This window comes from Pinus tabuliformis, chromosome Q (genome assembly GCF_031772625.1).
Source record: "Pinus tabuliformis cultivar Carrire ecotype Pingquan chromosome Q, CPIR1, whole genome shotgun sequence".
Taxonomy (NCBI): domain Eukaryota; kingdom Viridiplantae; phylum Streptophyta; class Pinopsida; order Pinales; family Pinaceae; genus Pinus; species Pinus tabuliformis.
In genome coordinates, this window is record NC_142296.1 from 468,512,458 (window position 1) to 468,518,695 (window position 6,238).

General features: G+C 33.6%; 1 pseudogene; it reads left to right on the forward strand.

Moving 5' to 3' along the window:
* Positions 1–3,830: 3,830 nt before the first annotated feature.
* LOC149220227 (uncharacterized) lies at positions 3,831–6,019 on the forward strand (annotated as a pseudogene).
* The last annotated feature ends 219 nt before the right edge of the window (positions 6,020–6,238 follow it).

Consider the following 6,238-nt stretch of genomic DNA (forward strand, 5'->3'; position numbering starts at 1 on the left):
ATCAATTTTCTTAGTAAACTTACCCAACAAATTCATATTATAATTATCTATATATATATATATATATATATAATTTTTATTAAAATCATGATAGATATAATTATATGTTTATAATTTCATTAATTTAATTTTTTAATGCGATATGTGTGTTAATTATAAATATTAAATTTGTATGTCTATTAATTAAATTTAAATTGAAAGTTCTGAAATATAATACTTATGAATATGAATCAAAAAATTTTGTCAAGTTGTTTGTGACCTCTACAGATGATTACAGGTTTAACTTTTGGTTTGAGAAACCGTGACCTAGGGGCATCTAAGTCTTAACTTTTGGCATGAGAAACCATGACCTAGGGGCATTTAAATCATCAAAAAATAAAATCACTTGGGGAATGCACCTGACTTGGGTCACACTAGCCCTTAACATGACTAGATTTTTGCCACGAATTTTTGAACCGGTGACCTTCACATCATGGACTGACTTAACAATACACCCCATCACCATATATTTACGTCGTAAGGCATTCCCCTTTGAAAATAATTTTCCTAGAGGCTACCTGGCATCGCTCTGAGCCATTAGATTATGTGTTAGATGATTAGAGGATTGTCAATTGTTCAATCAAGCGAAGGTAGTTGGGTGGTTGGAACCGTTTATTATGATGCTCGTTCAATTAAACATAGTTATGGCAATTAAGCCCCTTCTGGAGAATTTTATTTACAAAATCGTCTGATCTGTCATCAGGGTAAGGGTAGCAGATAACGTGTTTTGAATTGCAGATTTGGGATGCGCAAGGAAGTAGCATTTTGGGGGCTTCAACACTGAAGCTGGAATTCAAAGGCTTGTTTCAGATGTAGAGTCCACTTCAACGACTGCCGACAGAACAAGCAGTAGTATACCAAGCGACAATGCATGAGGAAGAGAGACAGGGAAAATTTTAAGAACCACCCTAAATTTATATGTATAATAAATGGGCGAATCCCCATGATATATAGGAAAAATGGGAGGCGATTTTATCAATAATATAATATGTATATATAATTTTTTTGGCAAATCTCTCACTGGATTATATTATCTTGTAAATTCATGGCGAATCTATCACTAAATTATAAAATCTTGTAATACCTTGGCAAATATTTCATTGAATAATAAAAAGTGAAGTCTTGGTGAATGTTTTGTTAAAGTATGAAACCATATATGATAATAGGCAAACATATTTATTAAATTGTAATATACTAACATACATGTTTGGAAAAAAAAAACATAATTTTCTCTTCCTACAAACAATGTTGCAAGTTTCAGCGGCCATATTTGTCATGGTTTTTACTGTACACTCTTTCACATCCTTCTATTAGTTTTGATAATATTCCACAACAAAGTTCTTGTAGGTGTTGATCTTGACCACCAGTTCTGTCAAGGTAGGAGAGATTAATCTTTTCTCTACCACTTTTGTCAAGCTATCAAATTTCTTTCTTATTCCATAGAGTCCAACTACGATATAACAAAAAAAAAAACATTTTGTTTACCCCAACACGCCAACAAGTAGCAAGCCCCAACTATATAATATAAGAAAGTAGTAGGTACCCCAAAGGCCTAAAGGGGATCTAATGGAAAGAAGTGACCGTTGTTATAAGCCTTCCAATCAATAGATTAATATATAAATATAGATTTATTATTATTTTAATTGGAAATCTTCAATTAAATAATAAAATTTAATTATGTCTCTCCCAATATAAATTTCGTATCAGCGTAATTCACTACCTTTATACGTCTTGCATTTTTTAACAACCTTGTAACATGTGGATTAATTTCCTTTTTGGTGCACAATCTCCGCCTTTTAAGACAATATGGTGCACTGACCCAACCCCTACAGATCATTACGCCAAATTAAGAAAAACAAAGAAGATGAAAGGTTGTACAAACCAACATATTTTTCAAGCACTGGCCCAACCCCTATAGATCATTACGACAAATTAAGAACAATAGAGAAGATGAAAGGTTGTACAAACCAACATATTTTTCAAACAACTAATCCAACATCAGTACCTTAACTTTTTCATGAAGATATCATATTGAGAACGTTTCAAAAATGATGCGAAATCTAGGCACTGAATATCTCTCTTCTGTGAGGGTGATGCGGAAAGAGTGATAAGATTTCACTGTTTTGAATTTTTTTTTTTGTTAAATCAGAAATACCAATATTAATGGAGATATTGGTATTTTTTACTAAATTTTGTGAAGTGACTAAATGTAGCTTTAACCATTCACCTTAAGATGTTTTTTATAATATAATTTCGTAAGTCTATTTAATATCTTCATTATCATAAAACCTGTATCCATCTTAACTCCACTTCTACCACTCTTGGAGGGATGAAATCTATTTATCCCTCTCAGCACTTAGTAGACCCGGAATTAAGATGGATCTAAGCTGATAGAATTTCCTCTTTAAATAGTCTATGCTCACATGAATACCATGATATTACCATGGGTCAATACCATGGGTTATCATAAACCTGGAGCTTAAAAATTACTATTAGTAATTTATAAAAATTAAAAAAATTAATAATTGATTTTTATTTTATTTTTTTATTTTAACCAAATTAAAATGTTTAAGTGACATTAAATTACAAGATCCATTTTTACCCTTGATCTACCAAGCCCAAGGATCAAATATTTTTTCACTCTATGCTAGTTTGCATATCATGATATTTGATCCCTCCCGGGGCTTAGTAGATCCAGAGTAAAGATGAATCTATGCTGGTTTAATTGCCCCTTTAAATAGCCTACATTCCACGTGAATACCATGGGTCAATACCATGTACCATTTTTTTTTTTATTAATACTAATATTAGGGTTAATAATGGGTTAATAATGTTTTTTTTGCATGGTATTAATAATAATTTGGCCCATAGTATTTGGCCCATAGGCTTCACCTAAATATAACACATTTTTTGAGTGTTCTTAAATATAATGTGACTTTTGGAGTAAACATAAAAAGATGTTTTATTTATTTACCATACCTCTCGTTTATTTATATTTTTATTAATTTACCATACCTCTTTTATAAATACTGTATTTGGCCCATAGGATTCACTTAAATAAAACCTCTTTTTTGGGTCTTCTTAAATAGAAAGAGGGTTATGGACTGAATATAAAAAGAGCTTTTATTTATTTACCATACCTCTAGTTTATTTATATTTATATTTATTTACCATACATTTGGAGTAAGTATAAAAAGAGGTCTTATTTATTTACCATACTACACTTTATTTATATTTTTATTTATTTACATGTAAATATAAGGCGACTTATGGAGTAAATATAAAAAAAAAAAATGTTTTCCATTATTTTTTATATGATTATGACTAAACAGATGCAAACTTGGAATATGGAAAGAACATTATTCAATCTTTAAATAAACATGAAAATAAGAGACTTGAATTTTTAAATAAAATGAATTATTTTTTTGTGACCATTTGTTCCAAAAAATAAGGTGATTTTCTTGAAATTAACCCCAATACCATGAAATACGGGAAAATGAAAGAAAAAAACCTTTTTCCACTGAATGTGGAGGGTGAAACAACTATCATAAATACCTATTCTTGAAAATTAGGGTGAATGGAAGGTTGTAACTCCTAATTTCAAGGGCTAAATTTACTTTTTTTACTCTCTCCCTTAAAATAAGGCGGGCTAACCTCCATACCTAATTTTTTTTATAAAATAAATTTGAGGCGATTTGTAACAATGTATTGTGATACAAAATATTTTCCCAATAAAAATATAAAACCCCTTAATTTTGCCCAAGGGCGAAAATTCGCCCCTAAAATTATCCATGAAGAGAGATCTGGGCATCCTTATGTTGGCAGCCTTGATCATAATTTCTCTTTGCAACATGAAGGAGATTTTTCTTTCAAAACTCATGATTATCCATTCAAGAATGAAGTTGAGTGGCTTCCTCCTCAACTAATAACAGATCCCAATGGTGATGGTCAGAGTAAAATTATTGATGCAACTCACGATGCAAAAATATAGGTATTGGAGCCTCATGTAAAGGGAATGAATGGAGGATTCACTGAAAGATGCCTGATTTCATAGGTATCTTTGCTGCCAGAAAGAGTTCGTATTGCAGCAGGAAGATGGGTTGTATCAATGGTAACTGGTTTTATTGATCAGGTGCATAAACAAGGAGAAATAAGAAAATAGATCTTGGTTCTTGTCACAAAAGGTTAGTCGATAATGTGATTTAACCAAAACCTCAAGAAACTATGGGAGGTTGATGTGCAGGATGACTTTCCACATGGTGCTCTTCACAGAGAGATAACAATTTCTATCAGTAACTATACATTGAAGCATCGAGATGTGGGGCTAGTAATTATGGGGGGAAGGATGGAAATAAAACCACATCTTTACCTGGATCCATTTGAAGAAGCAGTGGTTGATGAAAAGAATGCATGTCGTCATTGAAGAAGTGCAGAGGAGAAAGAATATTCTGAGGATTCGAGCACTAAAGGTGGAGAGAAAGTAAGGCACTTTGCCTATTATGCCTTTGCTAGGCATTCTAGCATACAACGATGGAAACATAGGAATGAGGATCTACCACACCACGTACCTGATTCATCACAACTGATTCCACAACACAACTACAAGCTTGATGCTCATGCATTGAATGGTCAACATCCTAGAGAGTTAGAATGGAGGGAGTTCCGAGAATCCATTCTAGGAGTTATGCCACATTGTTGGGATAGAAGGGAGGATACTCTACTTGAGCCGACACATTTCAGAAAGAAAAAAAGGAAATCCCTGAAGAAGATGCCTGGAAAGAGATCATCATCTCCAGTTCACAAACCAGAGGACAAACATGTTTTTGGGAAGGATACAATAAAAAAAATTACCAGTGCTATTGACAAGGTAGCAGAGTATGCTACATCTGGCAAAAGAAAGAAGAAGAGTATTTATGTACCCATAATAACAAATTATACTTAGCTCTAGTGCATTCCTAATGTAATTGTAGCACATCAAAAGGAGGGAATAAAAGTTATTCATCTGGCCTCTGGGTGGTTAGTTCGCAAGCTTCATCTGCAAGAGGGTGGCCTGCATGTTGATATAAATGGAGATGGAGTGCTAGAACATGTTTAGGATGTTGGAGGAAGTTGTACTCAATAAAATGTAGCAACTGGAACAATAGCAGCACTCAAACCTTGTTGGGATGTAGCTACTTCTGGAGTTCTAGTGCAAGAGCAAATTTTTAATGCCTTTATCTACAGGCATGGCCCATTTGGTGTATCACAAGCTTTTGGTCGCACGTTTGATGTTGCTCCTCTAGAGGTAGCAATGCCTATCCTAATTCACAGAAATGATGGACACAAACATTAGAAAGGAATCCATGGTGATGTAATATTCCTGACAAGCCGAGGAGAGGCTACTTCTTATTTTCCAAGCATTCATGACCAAGGTGCAATCCGAACATGACAACTACTAACTGGTGCTACCTGGTCAAATTTTCCTTCATTTGCAGGTATTGTTGAAGAAAAGGTTATCCTCACTTTAGAACCTTTGCCACTGCATGTTCATGGAACCCATAAAGTGATTCTGGTTGCAGGAGAATATGAGGTAGTTATTCTTTCCCCAGATGGTAGTCATCTCACGTCAATCTTCATGCCATCTCCACCTACCCACCCCATAATATATGGTGATTTTTCAAATGATGGCTTGAATGACCTGATTCTAGTAACTTCTGATGGAATTTATGGATTTGTGCAAACCCAACAACCTGGTGCCCTCTTCTTCAGTTCCCTGGTTGGTTGTTTGATAGTTGTCATGGTTGTTATACTCATCTCTCAACATTTTAACTCGACAAACTCAAAACCAAGGCCCTTTGAAAGAAATAGCACTGACCCAAGGTAATATGTGTACTGTGAGCATATTTTGGATGAAGCATAATCTTTTTGTTCTTTGATAGAAAACAACAAACCCTTATTATGGTTACACATGTAACATGTTGAGTGATACATGCATTTATGAACAAGGATTATGGAAAAAATAATTTTGTTCATGTGTAAGTTGTTAGTGGTTGAAGTTCTGTGAGTTTTTAAAATGTTGTAATTGTGTCATAAGAGTTTCCAATGTGGATAAGTACAAAAGATATGAAGTGGTTTTTACGAAGTGAAAAAAAAACTGGTATGAATACTCTTCTCGCAGTTGACATCGTGAGAGCAATGCAATTAACTTTCATTCGCCATG